General features: G+C 39.2%; 1 long non-coding RNA gene across 1 annotated transcript in view; it reads left to right on the top strand.

Moving 5' to 3' along the window:
• Window positions 1–5,225: 5,225 nt before the first annotated feature.
• LOC116252725 (uncharacterized) overlaps window positions 5,226–15,259 on the top strand; it is a 56,414-nt gene continuing 46,380 nt past the window's right edge. The window contains exons 1-2 of the long non-coding RNA XR_004172287.2: window positions 5,226–5,513; window positions 5,816–5,929. This is a non-coding gene — a long non-coding RNA (uncharacterized LOC116252725). The remainder of the gene's footprint in view (window positions 5,514–5,815; window positions 5,930–15,259) is intronic.

Consider the following 15,259-nt stretch of genomic DNA (forward strand, 5'->3'; position numbering starts at 1 on the left):
TCACTCACAAATGAAATAGTATTGTTCATACTATCACACAAATCATTCATTTTCTCACACACCATCGCACTATCAACACACAATATCGCACTTGGCACATGATCACAGACGTTGCACAAGTTATAAAGCAAGTAGCTATTATACCTCGATGAGGCATTGGCTTCGGTTAACACCGGCATTCTTTGTTGTATTTCATCATACTCTGCCACTTTTCTTCTACGAAGGCAGGCATATATCCCAGTGCCTTCAGTCCTTGTCCTCTCCATCTTTTGGTGTTGTTGTTACTCAATCTTCCTCTGGCCTCCATCGATGGTCATCTCCATTGTCTGATGACTAGGTGTCAGCCTCTTCTTCTCTCTAACCTCCTCCTTTTCTAGTATATGGACATAGGTGGCCCTCTCTACCTTTTCTTCTATTTCTTGTGTATGTCTTCCTCTACTCTATCTTCATCCCAAACTCCTTCATCTTCCTCTTGTATTTGTTTGTCTTCCTCTATCTACCGAACAACCTTTCCGTTAGACTTCTTCATTTTCCTCTTCTACTTTGTTTGCCTGTTCCCAAGGAAGCACAGTCAGTTTCTTCTTCCTCTTCCTCTTTCCTTTTGACGATGTATTGCTCCAAGAGACAAGTATCTCCTAGATTCATTCATCTAAATTGATCTTGCATTCATCTTCTTCCCCTAACCGCCTTGACTTTTCCTCCCTCAACGTTTGCTACTTCCTTCCCTTTCTTCTTATCTTTCACTCCTTTCTCGTTCACCACTACATTCTTATCTACAATTTTCATTTTCACTACCACCCACCCGCAGTTGTTTACAACATAGCGCCCCAGATATTCTTCATGTCATTAATCTCAGATAGGTTAGCCCATGAATCATGCAACAACAATACATCTATGTCCTCCACGACAACGTCCTTTTCAAAAGAATAATATCAATACATTGATGGGTACCAGTTGTGTTCAAGTTGGAATACTAACATATGGTATGCTTGTTGATGGTTACAAGTAGAGTTGCTTCTTGATGGTAACAAGTAGAGTTGTGAGTGATCTGATTTTGATTTGAAGCTTTTGTCAATTTTTAGTGCACTGAGATTCATGAGTTGAATTTTGCTTCTGCTCTAATGCATTTTATTGCATGGGACTCGTAAGCTTTTTGCTTTGTACTTTTATTTTGGCTTGTTTATGTTGTATAATCAGTAGTTACTCTTCTTTTTTCTCTTAGACAAAGCTTTGCAAGAATGGCATAATGCTTCACATTTTTCTTACGTAAAGAATACTTCATGGTTTTTTTTTATAATGTTACATACTTCAGTTTTTTGGTACCATTGAAGAACAAGGAATAAACCTAGACGCCCTAGTGCAGTCTAATTTGCCATACAGATTATAATGGTTTTGAAAAGGCTGTCATTATGTTAGTCATTGATAAGGAGACTGTTGAGCTGCCGATCTAGACATGTGCACAGCATGTGTTGCTGCCATGCTGGCTAGCTTGAGGTATTGTTTTTGATACACCTCTACACATGGTATATGTTGCACCAAATACTGAAGGGGATTGGACACTTTTAGTCAAACACATGCAATGAAGATGAGACAAACATATATCTATGCGGTTAAAAATGGTCATTGATAGAGGAAAATTGATTGAACACACACACACACGGACGCACAAAAATAAATAAATAAATATACATACACAAAATAACTTGACCAAGACACGTGTGTGTGATATATATATATATATATATATATATCAAAAGACAATGCTGCCGCATGCCGTATATTTGTTGAATAGCTAAAATTTAAAAAATTATTGTTAAATAACTAAAAGTTGTTTCTAAGCCACCATAAACCGTTTGTGCACAATTAACTGTTACTAATGCAAATATAGTGACTGTTTTTTGGCACTAAATTTTTAAATTTTGATCATCTGGCAACATCCACCATCTAAGAGGATTGAATTGTCCCTCTCTCTCTCTCTCGTGTGAAGATGTGCACTTTTGAACAAGTTTGGCTTCAAGAGCCAGGTTTCCAAGGCCTGGTGGTTCAGTTTGGTTGGCCGGCGTGGACCATGATGGCAAAGATTTGCGCTTGCAGTCGGTCATCCAGCGGTGGTTGGCAGAGTTGAATTCATACCGCTATAATGATATTATTGTTCGTGCGGAGTTAGATTGCATTGAGTTTTCTGTATCCTCATCCAGTTCCCTTGACGAGCATGAGATGGAGGCTCTCTATTCAGCAGACATGTATGGCAAGTCGCTCAATTGAACCCCATGACCAAAGCATTTTCTTTGGGGATATGGCCTTTCACCCAGAGCTAGATAAGTTGCATGCATGGTTCATTATGCAAGATAAGTTCTACACCCAGTGCAATTTGAATTTTGAAGAAATGCAGTTTACACCTCGCTAGTTGTTGTGCTATATGTGAACAGGATGATGAAAGTACCTCCCATCTTTTCTAGGCATGCAAAGAAGTTCAGAAACTTTATCACGAATCTTGGCAGCATCCTTCTCCAGTGGTCTCACAGGAATCGTTTGCTCGTGATCTTCTCTCTGGAGCAACAGCTATAAGGAGATAACAAAAAGGGTGCTTTCTTTGGATAACTTGGTTGTGCACTTTCTAGTGGCAAATCTAGTTTAGGAACAATGTGCTTTTTGGAGGGGAATGTTATGATTTTCCAACTCATGCACCATAATGTTGGGCTGAATATTTTTGCGGTTGTAAAAACTTGTTGGTAACCTAAGTCTGTTTATAATCTTGTTGCTGGCTACTCTTTGTAATCGCCTTTGTACCTTGATTCTGCATCCATTTCTCTTTCTATGTTGACTCGTTTAATGAAATTCATATATATATATATATATATATATATATGAATATATATAACATATTTATATATATAACGTATTTGCATATTAGGATGTATGTTTATTTTGTTGTTTTTCTACTTCTGATCTTGGTAGTCATTATAAGATGACTTTTAGAAATTTTGGGCTGGAGCTTTACAAGCGACAATTTTTTTAGTTAACAAAAAAATTTATTGGAGTGGCAAATGTGATTGCCATAATCTATAACAGATGCCGGAGCTCAAGTATATATACTTTTACCGATGATGATACAGTACCCATATAGACAAAAATCTTTGCAGAATTCTTTTTTTTTCTTTTTGGAACGCGCACCATCTAGGTGGGAGCAGCTTTAGCCATTTGCTAAGGAGTAAGGCCTTAGCGACGATCTTCATGGTTATTTGCCAACGTTCTAGAGAAAGGGGGCCGCATGCGACGACACATCAAAGCCACAGTCGCATGCGACGACACATCAAAGCCACAGTCAGTTGTTCAGTCCGCCTATCCATCCCGTAAACAAAATGATGCTAACTTTAGTAGTTCAAAATTGGTTGTCTGGTGCGACGTAGTATTTCTAAGTTTCATTGATTGATCTCAACATATAAATATAAACATAAAACATAAAAAACGTCAAAAGAAATATAATTTTTTAAATATATGAAGCAGCTGACTCCGCGCAGTTGACTTTTCGATTAGATCAATCCAAATTCCCGTCTGCTTAACTCAAGTAGCTTTTTCTAATGGTTTTATTGTGAAGTAGATTCACATAATACGACTATAATACGACTAGATGGCAAAATTAACGCACTTAAAGTGGATGGCGGAAAAGTCATGTGCGCTGGATGCACCGTGTGCAGTAAAAGAGGGAACGACATTCTGATAATTTATTAAAAAGAAATGTCCTTCATAGTTTTTCTTTTTTACTTTTTTTATTTTTAATTTTGTCTTTGCAAAAAGTTTTCCTTCCGTATGAACTAAAAGCATTTTAGTCATTAACTAATATTCTATATTAGCATATGAAAAATAGTGCATCAAATATAACCAGGTTAGCAGACAAAGTGAAATCAGCTAATTGCTTTACTAGCAAATTAAATGAATGATAGTGTGCATCAGGCCGTCTCGTAAGTTCCAGAAATATAGGAATATGCAATGCGCTGTTGACATGTTGGCGTTGCAGGTTGCAGGTGAAGAGTTACATCCTGCAGCCGGTCAATGGTTACCGAACACTGCCGGAAAGGAGTTGAATGATTAATATCCATCACGTAAGTCGACTCTGCTCCACCCCCTTTTCGTCAACGAAGAAAAAGCCTGCAGAAAGATTCATACATGAAGTTCGCTCATGGATACCATCGCATCTAACCACTCCAACTCCATCCTTTTAGTACTTGTTAGATGCACACCTTTTTGAGGTGAGAAAAATGTGAGCGTAGAAAAATATTGTGGGTTATATTAAATATTGTCTGTTATACTCTAGGTCAGTCGACCAAACCGAGTGACAAATTTTGTCAAATAGCTTTTCTTGAATTTTTCACTAATGTCTCAGCAAAATTGTCTTAATTCATAAAGAAGCCATATTTTTCCAGTATTTGTAATATACTCCATATTAATTTCCTCAAACACGGGAAACTTTTGACAGCTTGGATTAATGGAGAGTTTTGAAATTCTGAGAGAAGGTTACTCGATCATCAGTTTTTGTTATGGTTTCTGACCTAGAGGTATGTCTTGTATTCGTCCTCCAGTAGGCAAGCTTCCATGCAAATCAGATTAACAATGCAAGAATTCCTCACAAAACCAAGAATTAATTTGCGCTACTAATTAATTTACCCACAAGACTTGGTTGATAAGCAACTTTGGGCCCCACTTTTAATTAAGGGGTATGCTCATATTTGAACTTGTGGTAAAGTCTTCTTCTCAAGCGTTTCCTCTCTCATCAACTTGATGACTTTCAGATGTTACTTCCACCAAATTGGAGCTGAAAGGAAAGTTTTGCTTTATATTACCAATGATCAATGAAAATTTAGTGATACTAATCTAGGCTACAAAGGAAAAGCAAAAAGACGAGTATGAACACTGAACAATGGCATGCAGGCAGCCATCTATGTTAGGCGGAAGCCACGTTGCCTACAAGACAATAAGAGGTCATTTGAATGCATTGGAACACCACAGAACGAAACAGATGCGTTATATTTAGGCAAATTTGATGCAAACGTCGGACAAAGAATGATCAGGAGAGTACAAAAGGCTGAGGTGTTCCAATGCGTTCTGTGGTTTACCATGGAACAGTGCCTCGAGGAACATCTCAGTCTCTCCCCGTGGTCAGTCCCCCAACCCCAAGCTGCCCTCACCCTTTCTCTTTCTCTCCTTCTTCTTCCGCTCTGCCACCCCCGAGCTGCCCCTTCTCCTCCGTCTCTGCCCCTGAGCTTCCCTAACCCTTTCTCTCCTTCTCCTTCGTCTCTACCCCCGAGCTGCCCTCGCCCTTTCTCTTTTTCTTTCTCTTTCTCTTTCTCTTTCTCTTTCTCATCCAAAAGATCTATTCCATCCTCACATGCAAATCCTCCTCACCGTCGTGGTATGTGCCGTCGTAGTAGCCGTTCATCCGATTGCTGACTTCTTAGTCACGATAACCCTTAGACTCGCCATCTCCATTGTCAATTGTGTTCTGCCTTTCATCAGTGAGTACTACTCTCATTTCCTTCTTGTGTTTCCAGCAAAAATTTCTCACTTTCTGTCTCTTCTTGTTGCGCCTCTCTCGATCATCTGCTGCACCCTTCCCCTATTTCTTATTTTTCAATTGTTCTCATATTCCTAACGATTTTTGTCATTTTTTCTGCCTTCCTTTCTAATTTTTAGCTTCTTGGTCGTGGATGATCTTGGCATCACTGAATGTATCTTGCTTGAATCTGCTGCTAGTTCGTCATTTCTAAGAAATTTATTGACTGAATTGATTTTGTTCTTTCCTTTTGGTTGGTTTTAGTTTTGATCCCCTTGCACATCTGTCGGCAAAAACAACCATTCAATTTTGTGTTACTCAGTTTCCTTATGGTTTCCATAAGCTTCCTCATGGGCTTCACTTGTGCCTTCATCAACGGTAAGCTAACGCCCATTCTCTTCATAAACTTTCTGCTCTTCCCTTCCTGGTATCTTGTTGATTTTCTTGTACTTCTTGTGGATGTGGATTTTTGGAAAGCCTAACGGCAATCCTGTTTTTTTATCTGCACTTGGACAAATAATGCTAGGTTGGCATTTCCAAAACAAGCCTCTGCTTTTCTCCAACTCCACTTATAAGTGTAAATTAAACTGTGGGGAGGAGCCCCTCCAACCAGTTGTTCCTCCAACCATTTTTTTCCTTATTCAGCTACTAATATTTTTTTCACATGGTCTGGTCCTTAGTTTTTCTTGAAAACGACCCACTAATTTGTCTTGGGGACACTTGATTGCTTGATTTGTTTTTTTCTTTTCTTTTTTCTTGATGGCAATCAAGCATATAAATGTCGAGAAAGTTAAGACTTCCTTTTCTATGATATAGGTCACTAACCCTGAAATTCAACTTGTAAGGAAAGTCAGTGTGGGGGGGAATAAAAACAGCAATAAAAGAAAACTTTTTTGTTGTGTTGTTGGTAGATTAATCTCGTTCATTCTATTAATTAGTTCGATGACATTCTCTCTACCATTTTGGTTGAAAATCAATTAACCAGATCTTTACTAGTGAGAGTCATCAGTAGATGAAAATCTAGCATTTTTCAGAAGTTCAAGTAGCAAGAAAAGCATCGCTTCCCATATTTTTCTACAGATACTATCTACTACACTTGCTAACACTCTGCTTGTGTTTAAAAGAGCCTTACTGTTTTCTTGCTGCTGAGCTATCTTGCAGCAGATGAAAATCTAGCGGTTTTCAGAAGTTCAAGTAGCAAGAAAAGCATCGCTTCCCACATTTTTCTACAGCTTCTATCTACTACGCTTGATAACACTCTGCTTGTGTTTAAAAGAGCCTTACTATTTCCTTGTTGCTGAGTTATCTTGCTACAGAAGAAAATCTAGTGTTTTCCAGAAGTTCAAGTAGCAAGAAAAGTATCGCTTCCCATATTTTTCTACAGCTACTATCTACTACGCTTGATAACACTCTGCTTGTGTTTAAAAGAGCCTTACTGTATTCTTGTTGCTGAGTTTATGATCCTAAGGAGCATAAACTGGAACCAGAGATAGACAAGCCAATTTGCGGTTCTATGTTTGAATTATTTTCACTTGTTTAACAACTAACATTCTCATGTTCTATAATTTTTCGGGTTTGCATACACGATGAGAGTTTAAGATGGCTCCTACTTGAACGTCAATATGGGCTCTTACATATGAAGTTCCAAAGACAAAAGAATGTATATATCATAACATAATTTAACTGATTTTAGAATAGATGCATGTGATATATGTGCTTCCTTCCCTTCTCTATCACTTATTTTCTACTGCCAAGTGAAAGACAGGGTTATCTTCTTCAACATAACATCCAAGTGTGCATAAATATGCATTTATGGACCAAGTTACAAACACAAAATACGATTGATAGCATCACAAGTAGCCATCTTACTCATTTAGGTATCTTTTTTTTAGCTCCTAATCCACAGAAAACAATGTATTAATTTTGCACTCAAGTGAGATTAATGATACACATGGTTATAAGTAATGAGATACAAAGAAGAAAATAATTCCAAGAACGTTCTCCGCAAAAATTTAGACATAATAAAATTATTGAGGAACACTATGCAAATAATTAAATGACATACAGTATATAAGTAAACAAATTGTTGGAGGCCACCAGTATGTATATATATATATATATATATATATATATATATATATATATATATATATATATATATAATAATGGTACCTGGTGGCACAAGTCACCAAGTTTGGCAAGAGGCACACTCCTTGGCAGGAGAGTTGGGCAGAAGACCAGGTGGCTCCAAGCATGTTGGTTGGCAAATTTTCATATAGTAGTCTGGTGCATATGGTGGAGAAGAAACTTGATAGCTCATAACAGGAAGATATTGCCTTCCCAACCAACAGTTTTGTTCTAGAGTGTGGAATAGATGCTGGATTATCTTCAATAGCTGGAGTTGGAATGCTACAGACAGAGAAAAGCTACTAATCTACCGTTGCCTATGAGTGATTTGTGAAGGGGAGATTAACTGCATCCACAATGATGGGCCAATCATTCAGATCCTTTCCTTGAAGAATCACCAAAGGCATAATTAAGGAGAAATAGAAAGAGATTTTATTGTTTCATGTCCATGTTGTATTTAATATCTCATTTTCCAATACTAACTAAGCATTTTCTATGCAATACTGAGTAATAGGTGCAAAAATTTAGAGAAAAAAATTCTAAAAACAACCTTTTTGTTATATATATAAATCTAAAGAAAGAGTTGATTTTGCTATATATTATGGATCATGTTATCGAATGTACTGATTTGCATATGACATATTGTTATGAATTTTATATTTACTTTGATAAAGCATGTTCAAAAAATAAGATATTCTTTTCATAATATAGTGGATAGAACAAATATAATGGACAAAACTAATCATAGAAGACACAAACACCGAATATAATAGACCATTCAAACAGAACATAAACAAACACAAGACAGGACAGATAGAACTGACTATGGAAGACACAAACATCGGGCAAATGGATAGATCAGACAGAATAGAAACAAACATCAAACAGGACAGACAGAACATACATATGCGAAACAAATGTTGGACAAGAGTAACATAATGTTCTGTGCTTAAAATCATCAAACAGTAGACAAAGAACATTATTGTCCATGAAGACAGGACAGTAGTGTGATGGACAGAACATTCTTTCTATCTTGTCCCAATGGACAACAATCAAACAACCCTAAATGCCCCAGTTTCATTGGGACTAATCAAGGTGATCGATCACTCTTGCTCAACCACTTCCCTTTCCATCAATCTATATAAACCAGGGCTTTGGTGCCACTTCAAACCACATCTATGTTCCCTTTCAATTACCACATCATGGCTTCCCCTACAAACATCCATGTTGCCTTTTTCCTGGTCTTGGCTATCATCATTGGAACTCCTCTGCTCAACTCTCTACTAATTTCTATGATTCTCATTGTCTCGGTGTTTCTGCCGCAGTCAAAGCCCAGATCAAGGGAGTTTAGCAAAAGAACCCAGAATGGGTGCATTGTTCTTCACATAGTCTTCCGTGACTGCTTTTTTAGTATACAGTAATCATAACCAACCAATCTAGTTGTGAAATTACATATTATTTTTCTTGTGCATATATATAAGATCAGACATATCCAATTGTTGTGTATAAGTCATATTGATAAAGGATATAGAGATTTGAATGAGTTTATAGATGCTTGTCAATTTTTAAAAGTGGAAGATAATGGCCATAGATTTACTTAGACTAACCAACAGATGGAAACTGATTTACACTAATGTAATTTTGATTGGGATTTCTATAGCGGAAGAACAAAGTGGCAGCTTAATTGTAACTATAGTTTTCAAGCAATAGCAAAACCATCTTCTGATGATAAAGGTCTACTACTTTCTATGGATAGGTGCATGTAGTAGAGGAAAGGCTAGATATAGGTTCATGTTCATTAAAACTTGGGTAAAGTTGGAAGATGTAAGAATATAGTTCAAATTTAGTGGAATAAAGTGGAAAGAAAATGTGAAATGATTAAGGGATGGAGCAGTTGAGAAGAATCAGCTGGTCTTAAAACTCTTTGAATAGGAAAAATTTTGGTAAGATATCCAATAATGTGAAAATCCTCATGGCTGAGTTACAATACCTACAAGGACAAATGGAAGAGGATAATTTGGTGAATATTGATAAAGAATTCAAGGTGAGAGAACAGCTGCAAGAATTGTTGAGACTAGAATAGATACTTTGGATAATAAAGTCAAAGCCCGGTGGACAAGAAAAAGAAATAGAAATACCAAACTTTTCCATATATTGCCAAAAATGGAGAGGCTAGGAATCAAGTGGAGAAGATAGTGGTGGAGGGTGTGCATTATGTCAATGATGATGATATTTAAATGCAGCATCTAACCTCCATGAGCAATTTATGGATGATGATTCAGCCACATATGTCTTGTTTGAATATGAAAGCTAAAGCTGAAGGTTAAAACTGAAGAAAATAGTAGTTTGATGTGGGTAATGTAGTGTGCACTTTAGATGTTGAGCATAGCCCAAGATATTGATAGCATAGCTGACCCGGATGGGTTCTTGAGCTACTTGTGCCAAGATATGTGGGATATAGTAAGATATGTGGGATATAGTTGGTCAAGATAGCAAAGCAGTCGTAAAATTCTTCAGTTCAGGTACAATACTCAAAAGTATCAATAGAATTAACTTGATACTTATTCCAATGTTTAGGGGAGCCACAAGAATTGAGAATTATAGACATATTACACATTGCAATGGTATCTAAAAAATCATGGTTGCTCGGATGCAGGGTTTTCTTTCAAGGATTATGGATGCTAATCAAAGTGCTTTTCTTAAGAGAAGGCACATTCTTGACCAGTATTTTTTTGGCTAATGAGATTCTTAACTGGTTCTCTTCAAGAAAAGGGAAAGTAGCAAGCCTCAAGATGGACCTATCTAATGTTTATGATAAGGTTTCTTGGGGGTTTCTTCAAGACAGCATGCTGAAAATAAGATCTGATGTGGATGGGTGGAAAGAGTGATATGTTATATGAACATGACTTATTTTTCAGTTTTAATTAATGATAATGAAGGTGGGGCTTTTAGAAATTCGAGCAGCTTTAGATGTGGAGCTTTAAAAAAGCATTGTGCTGGATCTCGGGGGAAGGGTCTAGGTTGTGGCTGGTAACTAATTGAAGAATATATAAGATGAAAAGTGAGATGGAAGAAGAATAAAATTTTGGTGTAATAAATGGTACCATATGGAAATAGGAGGAAGAACAGATTGTATGTACTGTGGTGAAATTTTAAGAGATATGGGCTTAAACCTACTTAAAGCAAAAAGGGAGTAGTATGTTGAGTGTTGTGTATTGATAGGACAAAGAGTAGTCAAATTCTACAGATTATGAGTTTAGAGGAATGTTATAATCAAATAGTTTAGAGTGTGTGAGAGGATTGCAAAAGTTAAATCTAGAGAGATCTATGAAAAGGTGAGAAATATGAATGAAAGTTAAAGATGGCATAACTTGGTTTGAAAAAATAAAGCACTTGTGCAAGCCTTTTGGTTTGTCTGCTTGGCATGTAAGAATAAACTTCTCACTCAAGATAGCCTTAAGAGAATGGGTGTGAGTTTGGCCAGCTGTTGAATGTTGTGCAAAAATGAAGAAGAAAGTACTGTTCATATTTTTTTTAACTGCAAGATTGCTGGTTTGATACATGGTGATAAAGAATTTTGGGAAGAGAAAAATTCCTTGTTTTAGGAGTTGTTCAGGATCTTCAAGCATGGAATTCAATAAAGTTCCAATGAAAATGGCTGTCAAAGTGTTGAAAGGTGGTCTTTTATAGTTTGTTGGAAAATGTGGTGGGAAAGAAATTGGTAAATTACTTGCATGGAGAAAACAAAGAGTGAGCTGCAAAAGGTGCCTCACATGGTTTGGCGGGCATGTAAGGAGGCATTTCTGCTATGAAGTGAAGTGAAGAATATAGTAAGTTACTGAAAATTTGGCTTAAGTCTGGGCTAGTGCGTGAAGAAGGCCCTTTGGAGTTGGACCCAAATTATGCTATTTTCATTATAACGAATAATTTGAAGGGTGTTAGAGTGGTGGAATTGGTGTCGATTCATGGAGATGGGGGGAAGAGACTGGAATAAAATCAATGCTGGTTTAGTAGGTTCTGGTTCAAGCTTATTGCAAAAAAGTTTTCACGAGCTATCATTGGGGGTGAGTAGTTTATATGCTTCTCAAACAATGCAATGTCATTGAGATGTTTTCAATGGATGTTTGAGTCAAGAAGTCCATTGCCAGAAAATGCAGAAGACAATAGAGGTTTATTGCAAAACTGAAGTGGTGTTGTGTCCGTAAGAAGGAATGTGGTCTCTATGGAAGTGGGTAAGACATGAATTACGAGTGCATTGACAACAGATATGAAAATGGTTTTAGTCAATTTCTGACTATGCAAATGAAAGTTGTTTGCAGCTAGCTATGGCTAGAGTTTTGTATTTTACGGTTTGGGATAGCCAAGTCCTTTGCTTTATGTTGATTCCATTGTTTTCCTTTTAAGGTGCCCTTATGTATTTTTGTTCTTTCATTCTTTGTGGTATTATTGTTGATTGCCCTATACAAAGCATTCATTTAGCAATAAAAGTTGGAAGAGCAACATCAAGCATGTCCTATTGGAACCTAAGAAACTAGAACCACTTTCTAAAGCTAAAATGACTCTCAACTGAATCTACTTAGCAAATTTGTAGCATTGCTGGATATATTTGGGCAAAAAAACTCTCATTTTAATCAACAAGATCAATAATATTTTTCGTTGTGCCTTTCCCATGGACATAGGCTCTCATGAGCTGAACCATGTAATTCGTTGTTTCTTTCTCTAATCTTGTGTTTCTTTAGTGGTTAGTGTGCCTAATCTTCCTTCTAAAGATATTGAAGCATCACCAGTCACCATGTAATATGTGGATGACAGCAATTTTGGTTAGCTGCATTAGCTGGGCATTCTTCAAAAACTTGAGATCTAGATATGACATGAATGACACTTGCCTGTGTATAAAATTGGGAATCAATTTCTAATTTAGTTTTTAAAATTCTGTCTAACTCTGCAGTAAGGGGGCATAGTTGTGTTCAAGTTAGAACAATGCTAATGTATGTTATGCTTGTCGATTGTTGATAGATTGTGTGTTTCGGGTCCGGATCCATACCCGACCCGCCTTGTAGCCCGTTTTGGGCTCTACTTAAGTCATGTAACCCTAATCCTTAAGTGTTAATGATAATCTTAAGAGAAAGAGAGAGTCTGGCTGCTAGTGGGCACCAACTCCTCCTCATTCGTGGTTTTTTCTCCCTCGTGTTGAGGGTTTTCCACGTTACATCGTGATCATTGTTTCTCTTCGTCTTCTTCTTCGTATTTCTACATGGTATCAGAGCCGTGAAGTTCCGGCGTTTCTGGTTTGTCTTTTGCCCGTGTTGGAGGAGGATTCGCCCGGCACTGTTCATCGTCTCGCCCGGCACTGTTCATCGCCCGTGCCCGATGCTCGTGCCCGTGCTTCGCCCGACGCCCGTGCCCGACGCTCGTGCCCGAGCTTCGTCTGTCGCCCCATCGCCGTCTCCGCCCAGCGCCGCCCTGTTCAGCGCCGCTCAGGATTCCGCCGTCTCCGCCTAGCGACGACCGGCCCAGCGACGCCCTGATCAGCGCCATTCCTGTTCAGCCGCTTCCGCCCAGCGTCGGCCTACCCAGTGACGCCCTGTCCAGCGGCGTTCCTCTCTGTCATCCGACGCATCGCCCACCGCCGTGTCTGTTTCCGGCGCCACGCCGTTCTGCCTGGTTCTGGCGGTCTATTTCCGCCCAGCGCCGCGCCGCTCTGCCTGGCTCCGGCGGTCTGCTTCTGCCGGTGCGCCGCTCTGCCTGGTTCCGGCGGTCTGTTTCCGCCCAGCGCCGCGCCGCTCTGCCTCGTTTTTTTTCTCTCCGGCGCTGTCTCTTCCGCCGGTGAGGTTTAGGCGTTCTCCGTTTTGTCCGTTGCCTGCTCTCTGCCTTTTTTGGTGTTGTATTCTGTTGTTGCTCCCTGCTGCCCGTGCTGCCTACTGGGCTTCACTCTTCCTCGTCAACCGTCAACACCAATCCCACTGAAATAGGGGCTTTCAGAACCGAGAATGTTCCCATGCAGGTCATCACTCTTCGCCTCACCAAGGAGAATTATTTCTCGTGGTCGCCTGCTATGACTATGGGGATTGCTGGCCGTGGTCGCATGGCCTATATTGATGGGAGCAACCCCGAACCAGCAAGAACAAGTGATGTGTGGCATACTTGGTTTCTTGAGGATAATCAAGTGAAAACTTGGATTGTCAATTCCGTTTTCGTCGATATTCAGCCCCTTATCCTTCGGAAGAAGACTGCTAGAGACATGTGGGTGGTCCTCGAGCAAATGTATGGCCAAAAGAAGACTGCAATTCGTACTTACCAAGTAATGAAGACAGTCTATGGCATTCGACAAGGGAACTCATCTGTTGCATAGTACTATGGGGCTTTGAAAGCCAAGTGGGAAGAGCTTGACTATCATTCTGATATTCCTTGGCATTGTCCTCATGATCAGGTGCTCTATGTTGCTCATGAATGGGAAAACAGGGTGTTCCTATTTTTAGCAGGTTTAAATGATGAGTTTGAAGGTGTTCGAAGCCAGATTCTGAATTCAGGGGAGGTGTCCAGTATTGAAGATGTGTACTCCTGTGTTGAAGCGGAAGAACAGAGGAGGCTTGTTACAAAAGAAGGGAAGAGGGAACTTGTGCCCTATAACGAGAGATCTGCTCTCGTGAGTCGTGGTCCTGGCGGCCCGTCTAGATCCCTTCGCCGGTGCACTCACTGCAAGAAGACAGGTCACACCGTGGATTATTGTTGGGATCTTCATCCAGAAAAGAAGGGAAACAAAGGGAGATCTTCGATTCGGAGAACGCCTGTGTCTGAGGTGCAAGCATCCAGTGGAGAAAAAGTCTCCATTTCTGCTGACCAGCTTCGTGAACTAAGGGCTTATTTGGGCAGGCTCGATGTCAACAAGATTGAGACCTCAGAGGGAACTACAGCTAATCATGCTCTCGCGGTTATTGGCAATCAAGGTAACTCTTCTGTGGGGGAATGGATTGTCGATAGTGGTGCTACTCATCACATGACAGGTAATCCAAAATTGTTTCATGAGTATAAGTTGTCCTCGGGAAAGGAACGTGTTTCTCTTGCAGATGGTTCCTCTACCTGTGTGGCAGGCGAAGGCACTCTGTCCTTGTTGGACAAATTTCATGTGCAGGGCGCTTTACATGTTCCCCAGTTTCCTTTAAATCTCTTATCAGTCAGTAGACTTACTAAAGAATTGAATTGTGAACTTATATTCTCTGCCGATCGTTGTGTTTTGCAGGACTTGGTGACAGGGAAGAGGATTGGGATTGGTTTAGCTTCTGATGGATTATATCGTATTCCCATACGTGTGGCTACTGCTCTGTTGACAGCGATCCGCAAGACAGATAAGAGAAGAGAAGATTGTCTTCAGTCTTTTATGTACTGGCATGAACGTTTTGGGCATTTACCTTTTGGGATTTTGAAACATTTGTTTCCAGACTTGTGTACCTCCTTTGATTTGTCTTCCATTTCTTGTGATGTTTGTCAGTTTGCCAAACATTTGAGGGCTTCGTACCCTCTTTCTTCTAGTTGTGCTAATGAAGTTTTTTCCCTGATTCACTCTGATGTATGGGGACCTTC

Source organism: Nymphaea colorata, chromosome 4, assembly GCF_008831285.2.
Source record: "Nymphaea colorata isolate Beijing-Zhang1983 chromosome 4, ASM883128v2, whole genome shotgun sequence".
NCBI classification, from domain to species: domain Eukaryota; kingdom Viridiplantae; phylum Streptophyta; class Magnoliopsida; order Nymphaeales; family Nymphaeaceae; genus Nymphaea; species Nymphaea colorata.